We start from the raw sequence: 17,352 nt of genomic DNA on the forward strand, positions 1-17,352 counted from the left end.
CTTATGAAACTGTATATCTTATACATGTGACAGTTCATTGTATTTTATTTACATCAAAAATTTATTAAAATAAAAAAAATGTATCAATTATATGAATAATGTAGAAAATTTCCAGTTATCCTCTTCAAAACTCCTCTTCAACATTTGATATTGTCAGGCTTTTGAATTTCAGGTATTCACATTCTACTTTTATTTTAATTCTCTGCAAAATAATGGTTTTTAGCATGCTTATTTGGGTATTTTTACTTGGGTATTTTTTTACTTGCTTCAGTAAGGAAGACCATACACTATGAAAAACCACGAGGATTCTTAATAAAAGACAGTTTGCAGAGGTTCATCATAGATTTTATTGAGTTTGTTTTATATTCCAGAAAAAAAGAGTTTGCTCTGGAATTAGGTGTTATAAAGCAGGGACAATTTGGTGATTTGGTCTGCTGGACTAAATCCAGTAGGTGGAAAGAATGGAACACAGCTAAACCTCTAATTGGTAAAATATCAGCGCACACTCATGGTAACAGGGCGAAGACACTACTTGTTCATTCTGTGGTTTGCACTGTGTTATTGTTTCTATCCATGCTTGGACATGATGATGAAGAAATTGCTTTTTGTCTCACTCCAGTGCTGTCACAGAGTGGCCTTGTCTGATACTGGTGTTCTGTAAAATTGTGAATGTTCAGCAGATAGAACCCTAGAGCCCGACTAACAGTGCTGAGACGACCATTGACTGACAGCTGTCTGTCATGACTGATTTTTTTCTTATTTTGTATTCTCTCCATTGAAATTGGACTGTTGGCTTATCACAGTCTTCCTATATACTGTACATGTGACCATGAGATATGGGCCCTTGTTATCTCTCTCATCTGTACAACTATCGCTGTCTCTATTTCTAATCTCTGTCTAGCTAGGGAGAGGGACTTCTTTTTACCAAAATGTTTTACCTATTCACTTCATATATCTGTAGATGAACAGAAATTCCTAATTTTAATGAAATCCAATGTATTAATTATTTTTCTTTTACTTATAATGCTTTTGGTATCCTTTGAACATGTTTTTGTATTCCAAGTTCATTAAGATATTATTCTGTATTTGATTCTGTAAGTTTTGTCGTTTTATTTTTTCATTCAGAGCTAAAAATCCATATGCTACTGATTTTAACTATGTATAAGTAAGATAGGAGTAACAGTTTTTCTTTTTCATGTATTCAAACATTTAATGGGCATTTATCTCATTCAATGGCAATGGCATGGATGACACTGAACAAGACATCATTTGTACTCAATTTAGATACAATATGATTGTTCTAACGTGCCTAAAAGTGAAATACTTGTACATTTGAATAAAACCTCTTTGGGTGAAAAGTCACACAGAACAGTATTTACCAAAACCAACTTTTATGAGGTTAAATATGGACTAGGTTTATATGAATAACTTATTTTTGCTCTTGGTTATCTTTAGAAATAAGTTAGAATATCACCTTTTAAAGAAGGTTAGAAAGTATACTTGGAAAGTAACTTTCAGAAAAGGATCCATTTTTTTCTTCTGGCAATGTGTATGTAAGATACAGTTTTTAAAAATGGGGAAGATAATAACAATGAAAACTCAATTCCTAGAGAAGCATCTCTCTGAAAAAATTACCATAATCATATCAAATAATAAATCAATTATGAAAACTTTAGTTATGCTACAATCAGAATACACTAGGAGATTTTCAGAGTCACTTGTCTATCGAACAAGTGTAATTGGATATTATCAATTCAAAATGTTATTTTACACACATGAAAGCTGAATTAATTATCGCTATATTGGAATTACTTTCAATAATTTATATCAATCCATGGCAGCAGATAACCTTTATGTTATCATTTGCAAACACATTTTTAAGGACAAAATTTGAGACAGTACATTTGCAATGCAAAGTTTTACTGGCTAATTAAAACGTTAATGTTACTTTTTTATGAAAACCTTTGATGTTTCCTTGACATCATGGAACATTCTGTACACTGGTAGTAACATTATAAAGGGGACTCAAGAAACAACTGCAAATTGAATGCCTAAAAACAAAATTAAGTAAAATAGCAAACCCAGGCTTAGACCCTATGTTTTTTTTATATAATATAAGGATTTGAATTTTATTATTTGGCTTTGCAGCAGAAAGAAATGTTTAAATTACCTATGGTTTTCAATGCGAAGCAAATTCTCCCTGTCTGAAAACAAATAATTTAGAAAGAATTTATTATGAATCAATGGAGCAACATCCCCTCTAGTTCATTCCACTTCTTATTACACTTTCTTTAAAAATGCCAAAGAAGAGATTTGAATTTATTATTGCTCATTAAACCTGTGAAAGCTCATGTTAATTGGATGTCAACCTATTTTATTCACTTACATGTCGACTGACATTAGGGACCATGATTTAAAGTCAATCTGAAGAATACGATGAATATTTGCTGTATTTACTAGCTTACAGAAAAGTTAAATATGGGTCCTTCCCCTCTAAAAGCAACATTCTGTACACTGGGCATGTAATAAAAGAAATAATTACTTTTTAAAAGACAGCATAAAGACATATTTCTTTATTTAATTGAAAGTTATGAATTTAAACCATCAAGATCTGCAAAACAAGCAATAGGCAATCCTCTAGAAATGTATTAGTAAAGAACGTTACATAAAAGCATATGCCTTCACTCATATGTGGGCTATGAAACTGAAAGCAACAAACGAACAAGACAAGCAAACAACAACAACAAAATAAAAACTCAGTCACACTACAGCTTAGTGGTTACCAGAGAGTAAGGGGAGGTAGTACCAGAGGAAAAGGGGGTCAAATATATGATGATGGAAGGAGAAATGACTCCTGGTGATGAATACACAATGCAATATAGATGATGTATTATAGAGTTATACACTTGAAACCAATATAATTTTACTAACCAATGTGTCACTCCAATAAGTTTAATCAAAAAATAAAATAAAAAGATACTTAAGCCACTAACTTAAAAAAATCTAAGCTCTGCTTTCATTTAGGATACACTAAATTATTCTAGACATTATTTTTTTGATGCACCTGTAATTTCTGTTGGTAATATGTCCTAAAATAAAATGGAAAGAAAGTATATTTTTAAAAGTTATTAAGGATTAGTAAAAAATATCTTTTAAGAGGATATTTTATTAATTAATTGTAGTAGAATACTACCTATTTAGGTAAAGAAGTCTAAATGACTGCCTTTATATTCTGTATAAATAGTGAGTAATAGGCAATAGTTTGATAGAAATAAATGACCAAACTCTGCCAGCAGTGCATAAATTACTGTAAAATTATATGCATTGATCCTTTACAAAAATTAAGGACAGATGATTGGTTCAGTTATATCTGAAACCATATCAAAATAATAACTGTTAGTATTATCTCACTTCCTTTTACATTTCAAAAATGGGAACTATTATCTAAACATTCTCACTGTTCACATACATGAATAAAAACTTATTATATGCAGAATTGTTAATGCTTGTGATTTTAAGAAGTACCTTTGTTTTCAATATTTTACTTGTTTCATATAAAGGCATAAATCATATTCAATAAAGCAGCATGTGAGATATATGTGAGATATAGCAGAATTATATTTGTCCCCGTAAAAGAGTGTGTGTGTGTGTGTGTGTGTGTGTGTGTGTGTGTGTGTTTAATATATGAAAATCCAAAACACTCTTAGATATTAAAACCTATTTCTTTTAACACCACTATCATTATGAACGGAAATTGTGACAGTTATTGCCAAAATATCATGCTTTTATTACTGTCTGACAACCTATTCTCTGAACACATTCATTTTGTTAATAGCTATATATCTAAACCTGATAATAAGAAATAGTTCATTTGAGAAAACAACCGTTCTAATTCTATGTAAGATATATTAAGCATATTCCACTGTATCTGTCCTACTAAGGTCATTTGTGAAATTTGTACTGAATGCAGGGAGCAGCTATTGGAGGATTCTAAAAAGTAAATACATAGTAACAGATGAACTGGAGAAGTAAATGAAACTGCAAAGTACCAACAAACTGGTGGCAAAGTTATGATTTATTTCTCTTTTGGTTTCCTTAGCCATATTGTAGCACTTTCTGGAACCTGGACTTGCTCTGGTGCATAGAAGTTGCTTCCAAAGCAGCCTTCTACTTCTAGATTGAAGAGCAGGAATTGGAATTCCTAATGTGCACAGAGAGAGCAGAAACCTGCCAGTTATTTATTTATTTTTAATTTTTAATTGCATCTTAGCCTCTGAAAAATCTCACGGCAAGAGCCCACAGCAGCCAAACTCTGAGGGTAAAGTCTGTCTCTCTCTGAATCATGAAATGCCATTGCTTTCCACCCCCCTTTCTATCCTTTTTCTGCTTGTCCCCAGAAGAGATCTTAGTCACAGAAATATATAGCAAAAAGGGGTAACTAAACTCTCACTTTCTGGCTGAAAAGAAGTTCCTAAGTTACAAAAGTGTCAGGGAGACAACAGAGAGGGAAGAGCCCAGGAAAGCAACCCCATAAAGAATTTCTACAATTCAGGAGCTCACCTTCAAGTGAGTATCTGATCCTAATGAGTACATCAAAGAAATGGAAAATTGAACTAACAGGTAGACAACTGCCCAGATCCCAGACTGGCCACTGGCTAGAAGATATGCTGGGTAGATCCAAATGGCACTGCAAAGGCTTTGAGGCTTAATTCACATTGGGAGAGTCGCTCCCAGAGGTAGGTTAGACCTTGTGGCCGGAACCAATTATCTGCTAAATCAACATTCTTCATAGAATTTAAATATCAATATACAATATTCAAAATGTCCATGATACAATCCTAAATCATTTGGCATAATGGAAACCAGGATTTTTGCAACGCATGTGGAAATAACAATCAACAAATGTTAACTCCAAGATAACACAAATGGTGGAATTATCTGGAAAAAAATTTTAAAAAGCTTTTATACAAACACTCCAAAAAGAAATATTATAACTCTTGAAAGAAAGAGAAGAGTTTTGCAGAAATAATAGAAGATGTAGAGACAAACAAATGAAAATTTTAGAAATGAAAAATACAGTAACAAAAATATAACCCTTATTAGATGGGCTAAATAGTAGAATATAGGTGGTGACAGAGGAAAAACTCAGTGAACTTGAGGATAATCAGTGGAGATTATCCAGTTCAAACAGAAAAGAAAAATATAAATAATAAAAATATAAACAAAGCTTTAGGGACATGTAGAACAATGACAAAGTTCAAACAGCTGTGCAAAGAACCAGGAGAGGAGAAAGGGTGTGGAAAAATATTTGAAGACATAATAGCTGAAACTTCCCAAGTTTAGTGATATATTATATATAAATTTACAGATGCCCAGGGAATCTCAAACTGAATAAATGTGCAAAAATCAACACCTAAACTGTGGTACACTTATACAATGGAGTATTATGCAGCCATAAGGAAGAATGAAATCTTACCAATATGGATGGATCTAGAGAACATTATGCTAAGTGAAATAAGTCAGACAGAGAAAGACAAATACCATATGATCTCACTTATATGTGGAATCTAAAGAAAAGAATAAATGAATGAACTTATCAAAAACAGTCTCAGAGACATAGAGGAAAAACTGAGGGTTGCCAGATGGGAGCGGGGGTGGGGATAAGGGGGAAAATGAGGTGATCAGAAAGCACAATCAGTAATCACAATATTGCCACAAGAATACGAAAGTCAATTTGGGGAATGTGGTCAATAATGTTGCAAAGATTTTGTAGGGTATCCAATGGACCCTTGTCTCATTAGGGAGACCACCTCAGGGATGATGTAGATGCCTGATCACTGCACTGTACACCTGAAGCTGAAGCTGAACAATAATGAATGTCAACTACAATTTTAGATAGATAGATAGATAGATAGATAGATAGATAGATAGATAGATAGATAGATAGACAGATACAAGAAGAGGAGTACAGCATTAGGAATAGAGACAGTAGAAATGTAATGGCTGTATGCAATGTCAGAGGGGTAGTAGAAGGGGGGTTATTACTGTGTGAGGGATATAAATGATAAATGTCTAACTATTACATTGCATTGTCTCCTGAAACTAATTTTTAAAAAATCAACACTTAGACATGTCAAAATCAAATGGCTGGAACAAAATCAAACTCTTGAAAAAGTAAGACAAAAACCCTGGAGAAATAAAATTTATGTTCACACAAACAACTATAAATGAAAGCTTATGCTAGCTTTATTCATAATTGTCAGATATTGGAAACAACCCAAATGTACTTCCATTAGTTAATGGAGGAAAATAGTGCCATATCATACAATGGAGTACTATTCAGCAATACAAGAGAATGGACTCTTAATGAACACAACAACTTGGTGGCATTTCAAAGGTATGCTGAGTAAAAGAAGCCAGTCAAAAGGTTAGAGTATATAATCCCATCTATATGACCTTCTCAAAAAGAAAAAAGTCTATATTGACGAGTGCTTGCCATGTTTAGTGTTGAGGTAGGGTATGACTATAAAGAAATATCTTGCAGAAGTTAGTGAAACTATTATAATTGTGGTGTGGTTATGCAAATCTATTCAAAGAACTTTACACACAAAAAAAGTCAATTATACTGTATAATAATTTTTCAAATAATATTAAAAATTCCTTAAGGACCGCAAACCAATTAAAAGTCTCATGAAAGTTAATGGGATATTAAATGGTTTAATAATATATATGACTTTAAAATGTTTTACTTTTAAATTATTCTATAACAAATTTCATAAGCATTCAAGACTGTGCTTAATAGTTAAGAATATTCTAGGAGGTCACACAGTTTTAGAAAAGTCACAAACTCTACCTTAATGTGGAGAATATTTCAATTTTCCTTCAAAATCAGGGAGTGAGCATGATGTTATTTAATTAATAATACTTCTAGTGACCATGTTATGTTGGATGATGTCTAGTATTCTGTATGGAAAGTTAGATACTCTGATAACAAAGACTATTTAAGTACCAAAATGACAATACAATGGCCATAGCACTGGTTATTAAGTAAGGCCCTACGTCTTGGCCCAGGCTTGCATTATTGAATTGAGCAGTTAAAAGCACTTCATTTACCCAAGTATAGTTGCAAATAAAAATGACATGATGGAAGATTAGTGCATGGTCCTCTGATATATTAATACGCAGGGGTTAATTTTATTATGTTCTCTTTCTCACACACACACACACAAACATACACTCATGTGCACACTCAAACATTGTCAAGTGAAACAATGCAAGCAAGTAATGGATATATTTTTCTGTATCTAGTTAATTGTTAAATATTCTCTTTGTTCTTAATTTGGAATGCTCAGATAGAAACAAACTATATCAAAAGTCAAGAAGTATGTTTTTGTAGCAAAGTGTTATAGTTATTAGTTTTATCAATGATAATACATAAATGTAAGTGGCTTAGAACAGGGGTACAATATTTGTATTTTCAAGAACATTTCTGTAATAGTACACATCTAAATATTTTAAAATATCACAAGTTTTCAGCAAAGAAAACTATACTCTAGATTTTTTAAAACATTCTAAATAAACGCAACAATTAGTTGTCACTTCGGGAAAGTTTAGGTCCCCTCTAATAACATGACCAAAAAGTATACAGTCAAGCAAATATAAACAAATAACCACTAAGTCAAAAAATTCCTTAATTTATATTTTTTTCTTAATTCATGTTTTACTAACCTGTAATCAGTTATGTATCTGAATTACTAATATATTAGATGTCTAATATACATCTAATTCCATGTCCTGAAGGTTACTATCAGATAATTTCTACATTAGGCATCGTTTGTGATAAGCATGTGTTTATTAACTACCACCCACATAAGACAATTTCCTTCTCAACATTAGTCTTTAACTAGACCCATTTCATTTATTCCAGGTTAAGTTTCTACAGACTTTAATTCTCTAGCTTTTGGTTAAGGTTTAATGACAGGTTAGGAACAGGTGTGCCCAGAGGGCAAATTATTATATTATATTTTTGTGGAAAGTCAGAGAGAAGAGGAGTTGATAATAGGACCAAAAGATAGTATAAACTGACAAAATTCAATTCTTTAAATATGAATCTAGTACAGAAATCAACTAGACTTGACAAAATAGGAGAAAAGCAAACAATTAAACCAGAATTTCATTCATTCAGTGAAATGTATTAAGTCCGTACTAATAATACCTCCCTTTGATAGGTGAGATAGAGAGAGAGAGACAAAAGGAGAGAAAGAGAGGTACACAGATGTGCTAAGTGCTACAGAGGTCTGGACAAGTGTGCACAGAAGGAAGCTGCCACTCAACTGGAGGAGGTAACATTTAAATATGGAGAATGAGTTGGAGTTCCCTGGCAGACAACCTGGTGCTCAGCCTGGAGTAAGAGAAGGTGAAGCAAGTATTCTAAATCAGAGAGATCTTTGCTTTAGCCAACTTGGTCTGAGATATGTATTTATGTATTAGTATATTATGCATATACGTACTCATGTGTACTTACTGTTTATTGATAGTTTATTACATGGGAAGAAGAAATATGGTGGCATTACCCAAAATTTCAGGAAGTTCTTGACATATAAATGTATCATCTTTAGAATAAAGTGATTCAATATTCTGTGCTGCAGAAACCTCAAAACTTCAGATTGTTGGTATGGTTAGTTAAATGCATGCATATGTTAGATAGTAAAGGAAATACAAAGGAACGAAATCTGTTATCAAAAAAAGGTACATATGTCACATAGTATTATTATTATTTTTCACACCAATCTGTTCACGAGTATACAGTGCAGTTTTCCAGAAAACTACATGATGTGCACAACAAACTGAATGCAGAAGCAGGTATGAGAATACAGGTGGCTCCTATTAATCCAGACATTAAAGAAATTTGCAAAGTTCCATAAAACATATAAAATTAATTTTAACATAAAATAGGCTTATTATTCTTATTTTAAATATATTATTGAATAAATAATTAGTGAACTTCTCAGTTTTAATTTCTAATATGGTAAATATAACTAGGTAGAAACCACATTAAAATCTCTTTGGGGTCTTCACTGATTTTTAAGAATATAACAATTTTCTCAAAAGTTTGAAAACGACTAGTCTAAGGCATTAACACTATTCTAGAAATTAGTATCATTTGTTAAAGGATCATCCATATATTAAAAAAAAAAAAATCAGAACTTTCCTATAATAAAATCTGCTTACAAGCTAGTGTTCTTTTTATTTTTAAAATTAAATTGATTGAATTATGTCTGTTATTCCATAAAGAAGATGTTTTATTTTCTTGGCAAAAAGAAAATGACCATCATGTAATCATTAGACAGTCTATATGAACCACTTCTCTTAGCACTTAATTTAAGGAAATCTATCAATCTATTCCTAATAGAGAACTATTTTGTTCTCTAATAGGAATCATTAATTCACTACTTTTCAAAACTAGTAATAAAAAAAAAAATCTGTATTTTTCCCTATTAGTATATCTCTCATAGTCAAAGGCTGAGAAAATGTGAAGTTTAAATACTAAAGATTAAAAATCAAGTATGTTTTTTCAAATGATTTTGATTCGAATGCTTTTATAATTTCTCTGTAGGCGTGAATCAGCTATTTATGTTTGTTTATTAATATTCAATTAAAACTAAAATCATTGAGAATACCTGGGATTTTATATTATTGTTGTTTGTATAGTTGCTGTTACTTTAAATACAGGCGTTAAATAATTCAACTGTCACTGAAGATGAATTAGAGTTGTTGTTGGAATCAAAGCATTCTACATTCTCTTAGTAGAAGACTTATATAAGACAGAGACAGAATTGTTTTTTGAGAAATATTTGTGCTCTCTTGGCAAAGTTTGAGGAACCACTGAGTATGAAAGGTGATACCTTCATGTTATATTCTTTATTTCTTTTCCTATGTTTACTACACAGAGAGCCTGTTGCTTGCTTTCAAAATCTGAAAGCTAACTGCTATTAGAATTACCCCTGCTTATCTAACTATAATCATATTAAATATTTATAAACTTTGGAAGTTTAGGATTGGAAGAAGGGACGCAGTCTACTAGCACATGCAATCTAATGCACAATGAGAGCTAAAATGTATGGTCAAAGAAAGTTTATTTTTCACAGCTGGAGACAGAAGAGCAGTACACAGCAGGATATATTTTGCAGAATTCTTCCAAATACCTGTCTATAAAAGTGTGTTTGAAATCACTAGCCAGAACAGAAACTTGCAACTACTTAAGCGGTTGAAAGAGAATTTTTTTTTAATCAAAATAAAAACAAATATTTTTATTTGATTAGGGAGCAATTCCTTTAAAACAGTGTCTTTACAAAGTTTCTAGGCAAAATTTGAAATAGCAATTGATAATGAATTTTAATCAACAGCAAATGTATCATGTTTTAATATGTAGGTAAAGAAAGGTGTATGTTCTTTTTCATTGTGATTGGATTATCTGTGTTATCTAGTATAGTTTCCTGGTCTGGCTGTGCTTCAGCAATCAAAGTGACAATCAGTCATGCCTCAAGAAGATAGCTAGGTACCGCCAGACCAAACCAGGGAGAGAATGCAGTCTTGGTTTCCAATTCTGGGAAGACAGTTTTGAAACCAGTATTTTAATTTTCAAGAACCTTTCTTAAATAAAGAATATTTGCGGATTCTAAAGAAAAGAATAAGTGAATGAACTAATCAGAAACAGTTTGGGAGACAATGAGGAAAAACTAAGGGTTGCTAGATGGGCGGGAGGGGTGGGGGGGGGGAGGGTGAGGGGATTGGAGGGCAGTCGGTGACCACAGGATGGCCACGGGGTTTGAAAATTAATCTGGGGAACGTAATTTGGTGGTTACCAGAGCGTAAGGGGGTTGGGGGGTGGGGGATGAGGGTGAGGGGGATCAAATGTATAATGATGGAAGGGGAGCTGACTCTGGGTGGTGAACACACAGTGTGATTTATGGATGATGTGATACAAAATTGCACACCTGAAATCTATGTAATTTTACTAACAATTGTCACCCCAATAAATTAAAAATAAATTAAAAAAAAAAAAAAGCAAGTAACCCCAGATGTTAGTTAAAATCCACAGGGCACCTGTCAAGGTAATAATACAATTATATAATACAATTTAAAGGCAAAAAAAAAAAAAAAGAAGAGTAAATTTGTAGATTTCAAATAATCTGCATTATAAATCTAGAGCATTGAGATTATCAAAATTCACCATAGCATGTAGCAAGGGGTAGAGGCAATGTATTCCAATTTCCCATGAGAAAATCAAACAAACAAACAAACAAAGAAAACTAACTGAAATCCATTTTTGGGCTACACAGGGGTTTTAGAGAGGGTCAGAGGACATACAACTAGGGTTGAATGACTCTTGAGTCCTTCAGAAGCTGTGAGGTGCCTAAGGAATGGAAGCACTATCATAGGAACCCAGAGACATTAGAAGATAATCTGAAAATAGGTGCTTTTCCCATTTCCTCTCTGGAACTCCAGTAAGTTTCCATGTAGAGTTCCTAGTTCGAATCTTTGACAGCAGTCCTAGAATAGACTCAATGGCATGGCATGTTCAGGCAGTGAAACAACCAAAAAGGGCCCCACCCCCACCTAACACTAAATTGATCCTTTTCCCACCTGTGTGTTTGAGTTCAAGATATTACTTACAGTGTCCATAAACAGAAGAGACCTAGGTGTAGAGTAAAAGAACTTTGTAACTAGAGGCCATGGAAGGGCCCGACCAAAGCAGTGGATGGGAACACACATCAGGAAGTTCTGTGTCATCAACTCCTTTTTCAGTGCATAGGCATGAGAACTGGGAGGAAAACATGTGTGAGAGGCTCCTTTCTGGCTGCTGTGATATGACAGTTTTCCCCTTATATCTAGATACTACTCAGAAAAGAGGGGGAAAAAATTAGGCAAGAGAAAAAAGCAAGCCTGAATTAACCCAAAGGCAGAAAATTTTAAATTGAAGGATTCACAGTTATCAAACTTTCTTTTCCCCAGTATTGGTTGAATGGAAGCCAGAAAAAGTTAACAATTTTGTTAGAAGAAAAAACAAAACAAAATAAAACAAAAACAAACAAAATAAATACTGCAAGAAAATAGAGAGAGAGAGAAAGAGAGAATACAAAGAAAGAAAGAAAGAAAGAAAGGGAGAAGGAGGGAAAGTGAGAGAAATATGTCTATACAGGGGGTATAAATTTTAAACCTCTTTTTTAACGTTTGGTTTTAAATTTTTCTTCCTCTAGATGTATACACAAGATTTTCACAAAAATAATTGTCTTTCAACTTTATACTAAATGCAATTTTCCATGAAAGACACACAAATATCTATGGTACATATATAGAAATGGCTATCACTTTGGTACATTCATTGTGTTGCTCTGTCAATAATTCCATAAATTATCATATATTATAACAATCTTTAGGTTTATGTGGCTTTTTATTTATTAAATGAAATTCAAAGCATTTAAAAGCTGATATTTAATACAGCTTGCTGTGATATTATAAATATGAAAATATAATTATTTGATTGACTGCCAGAGCAAACAAAATAATTAATGCTATAGTAATATAAAATGCTTTATAATATTATTTATATTAAAAAGCACTTATGAAGATTACTTTGGGATTCATATTCATCACAACAAATTTCATTTGAGATATTTGCAATTAGATCTAAATATATAAAGCCATGCTTTGCAAATTAAGTAATGGTAGACATGTTTGTATGCATTTTTGTTTTCATAGGTTTATGTTAACTTTCTGAAATATATGGGAGATTGTGTGAGAGTAAGTTTGTAATAGGAATTGATAAATTATGGAATATTTTAAATTCAAAACTAATATTATTACAGACTTAATTTCCTTACAGTTGGATGATTGTATCATAATGTTACATCAGCATTTTCTGGACTATTTTTCTCCTCTCTAATGAAATACAGCCCAATTTTTTTTCTGCTGTATGAATAACCAAATAAGAAAAACAAGTAAAGACAGAATCGCTATTTGGCTAAATAATAACATGTATAAGCTTCCCTTAGAATGAAAGGACTATTAAGTGATCCAAAGGGTGTATCATGTAATCAAGGTAAACATAAAACCTGAAACAATAAACTGCATAGAAGAAAGCATCGGTACTAAACTTATGGACCTTGGGTTCAAAGAGCATTTTATGAATTTGACCTCAAATGCAAGCGAAGTTAAAGCAAAAATAAATGAATGGGAGGGATTATATCAAACTAAAAGGCTGCACAGCAAAAGAAACCACCAAAAAAACAAAGAGGCAACCAACCAATGGGAAAAGATATTTGCAAACAGCACCTCTGATAAGGGACTAATATTCAAAATATATAAGGAACTCATACAACTCAACAACAACAACAAAAACAACAACTACAAACAATCCAATTAAAAAATGAGCAAAGGACCTGAACAGACATTTCTCCCAAAAAGACATACAAATGGCCAACAGATACATGAAAAAATGCTCAACTTCAGTAGCTATTAGGAAAATGCAAATCAAAACCACAATATTACCTTACACCAGTTAGAATGGCTATCATTAACAAGATAAATAATAATAAATGTTGGAGAGGCTGTGAAGAAAAAGGAACCCTCATACACTGTTGGTGGGAATGTAAATTGGTTCAGCAGCTATGGAAAACAGCATGCAGGTTCCTCAAAAAATTAAGAATAGAATTACCATATGACCCAGCAATCCCTTTTCTGGGTATCTACCCAAAAATCTGAAAACATTTATCCATAAACATATATGCACCCTTATGTTAATTGCAGCATTATTCACAGTTCCCAAAACATGGAAACGACCGAAGTGTCCTTCATAGATAACTGCATAAAGATATGGTACATATATACAATGGAATATTACTCAGCCATAAGAAAAGATGAAATAGTGCCATTTGCAACAATATGGAAGGATCTTGAGATTATTACGCTAAGCGAAATAAGTCAGAAAAAGTCAAGAACCATATGACTTCACTCCTATGTGGGATACAAAACTGAAAGTAACGAACCAAACCAACCAACCAAACAAACAAAATCTCATAGGCACAGACAACAGTTTAGTGGTTACCAGAGAGTAAGGGGGTAGGGGAGTGTAGAAGAGGGTAAAAGGGGTCAAATATATGGTGATGGAAGGAGAACTGCTCCTGGGTGGTGAACACACAATGCAATCTATAGATGATACACTGCAGAAATGTACACTTGAAACCTATATAATTTTATTAACTAATGTCACCCCCAATAAATTTAACAATTAAAAAAATAAAGATATTCAATGTCTAAAATGGAGTAAGAAAAAATGAAAACGTGTAATTTAGACTCTGTGAGTGACTTCCGGAAGTATTATTCTAGTTGATGTGCAATGCTCCTGACCTTAGAGATAGTGTGAATGAATGCAGAAAGAGGATTTATGAGTTTATGAGTACAAGTGAAAAAAGCAATGTTAACTTTTAAAAAGAGAGACAGGAAGAAGTTCATTCCTTAGCATTTACTCTTAAGGTCACAGGGGATAAACAACTACATTAGGTTTCAGAAACCTAATAAATACATCAGGAAAATTCCCAGAAAGCCAATTGTCAAAAATTTCATTTAACTGGCAACTTTGCCAACAGGGTCCTGTTGACAGCTATAGTGCCCTGTTGTTTCAATTAAAAATGCAATCTTTTGAAGGGAAAATATTGTAATTTCTTATTGGAGTTAAATAGTTATTGAGCAAATTTTGTGCACACTATGCAGTTTAGGAATATCAAAGATAACAATATTTCTGTTTTATGGCCACTACTCAGAATCTCAGCACCTATAAGTAAGATGCTTTATCTCCTTAAAGTCATTTCCTCAAGAGCTTTGAATTACCAGTGCAGTCAAAAATGATGCTAAGGAAAAATGATTTTAAGTGATGGACTTTTTGGCAAGCTTTTTATTTCATCTCTAGTGATGGATATGGGGATGTTGACTAAAAATTCCCAGTCTTAAATAGGTGTATAGTAAAGGAATCCATGTTACTTAGAAATCATAGCATCCATTCCCATTTTATGACTGTAGAGTAGGTGCTTGTTCCTGTCATTTCTGTCAGTTTCTACTTTTTGGCTTCCTTTCTGGGAAATCATTATTTCTACTATATCTTTAGAGTTTGAAAGCTGGGAAAACCTCAAGAACTGTTCTTGCTAGGGATGAAACAAAGCCACACTCTCCTAAACTATTCCATTTCAAAGAAAAATGCAAATATATGAAGAAATATTATTAAAAATTTAACTCAATTAAATAAAACCCTGTAAATTGCACTTGAGCCTTCATGTTCCATAGAGCTGGCAATAAGAGTTTAAAGATCATGTATTCACATAGACTCCAGAAAGCTGAGCAACAGGTCCACACACTGACCTCAGGATTTGTGTTCAAATTCAAGCCGTGATTAAACTATAACCTGAGTGCAAAGAGTGGTTTCTCTTTGACAGATCAAATGATTTTGACAGAGTTCTAATTTAGTAAATTTATCTTGTCTATTATCTGGAGATAATATATAGAGTATAATATAGAGCACAGCCGAATGTGTCTAGGAAAAGACACACTACCTTGCCGTTGAGGTATGTTCATGTATGACGCTGACTGTCAAGTGGTCCCCCAATGTAATAAGTTATCGTATTAGTCCATCTCTTCTGTCCATTCTCTAATTATTTTGTAGGATGATTTCACATAGAATCATCTTAAACCCTCTTCCATTATCTTTGGAACTGATGACCCCATCTCTTAAGGTCCTAAGAAAATTGAAAAAAATCAGAGAAAATAATTTGCATGTTTCTACCACCATATCTATGCACCTTCCTACACAAAGTAGAAAGTATTTGTATGTTTCCTTGGAATTTTTTTAAAGGATAGACCACCTATCTTCTAGTAATGACCTATATTATCACAAGTATACCAGCTTCTGTGTCTTTCTACTTATTAAAGGAACATTCCTCTGAATTTCCCCTTTGTCCCTTCTGCATCTTCAATTTTTCTAATTTTAGAGGAAAATAAATGACTTTGTTTTTCCTAATATCAAACAGCAAGAAACCATTCTGGACCTCACTTTGCAGAAAAAAACTTCGTGAAAGAGTTGTGTATACTTTCTGTCTCCAATTTTCCTCCAACGTGTCTCTCTTAAATCTATTCTTCTCATGCAATTTCTCTACCACTCCACCAAAACTGCACTTACCAGAGTCAACAACGACATTCATGTTATGTTACTAAATCCATTATTCAGTTTCTTTCTCCACATACTGGCAGCGTTGGGCACAGCTTATCGTTAGCATCTCATTAAACATTTTCTTAAATTGGCTTTCAGCAACCGATACCTGTCTTCTTTTCACACTACATTAATGGCCATTCCTTCTCAGTTCCCTTTGATAATTTCTCTGTATCTAGTCAAGTGACCGCCTAATGTCTAAAATGAAGTTTTTAGTACTAACTCCTCTGTCTCTTAACAGATCTTTCTGCTTCTTTTCTTGACTCTTTACTCAATAGCCAGAACATCCTGTTAAAATTTCAGTATGGCCACTTGTGCTCCATATCGTCTAAGGCAGGGGTGTCCAAACTGCGGCCCGCGGGCCAACTGCGGCCCGCAGGCCAACTGCGGCCCGCAATCCAGTTTTAATTGGCCCACAACAGATTCCAAAAATATGTTTAATTTACTTAAATAAACCAGGTGAGGCAATACGTACTCGAGTGAGTGGCCCGGCTGTTTGTGTATTTTACCGCATATGGCCCGTTGGTGAAAACCGTTGAAAAAGGTTTAGACACCCCTGGTCTAAGGGTTTCCTGTTCACTTAAAACAGTGCTCAAGTTCTTACTGTGGCATCCAAAGCCTGTAGCCCCCAAATTTTCATTTCCATCTGACTTCATCTTCCAATGTTTTCTGCCTTACTCTCTGCTTTAGATACACAGGCCACCTGGCTCTTCACACACATTTCTATCTCAAAATCTTTATACGCACAGTTCATTTGCCTGAAATGTTTTTTCCTCAGATATCCACCCAGTTCTCTACTTCATGACATTTGAATCTCTGGCTCACCTCCTTAGCAAGGACTACTCTAACAATTCTGTTTAAAACTGCAATCCTAATAGATCCTGTTACTCTTTCTAGCTTTATTTTTCTCCATGGACTTTTCACCACTTAAAATGACATATATGTACTTATTTAATTTACTTCCTATCTCTGTGCTTCAGAATGTTACTTCTATGAGGGCATGGGTTTTTGTCTATTTTTTTCCTACTGTATTAACTACATCTAAGACAGCATTTGGAACATATTTGGAACTTAGTAAAGCTTTGTTAAATGAT

Source organism: Rhinolophus ferrumequinum, chromosome 18 (assembly GCF_004115265.2).
Source record: "Rhinolophus ferrumequinum isolate MPI-CBG mRhiFer1 chromosome 18, mRhiFer1_v1.p, whole genome shotgun sequence".
Taxonomy (NCBI): Eukaryota; Metazoa; Chordata; class Mammalia; order Chiroptera; family Rhinolophidae; genus Rhinolophus; species Rhinolophus ferrumequinum.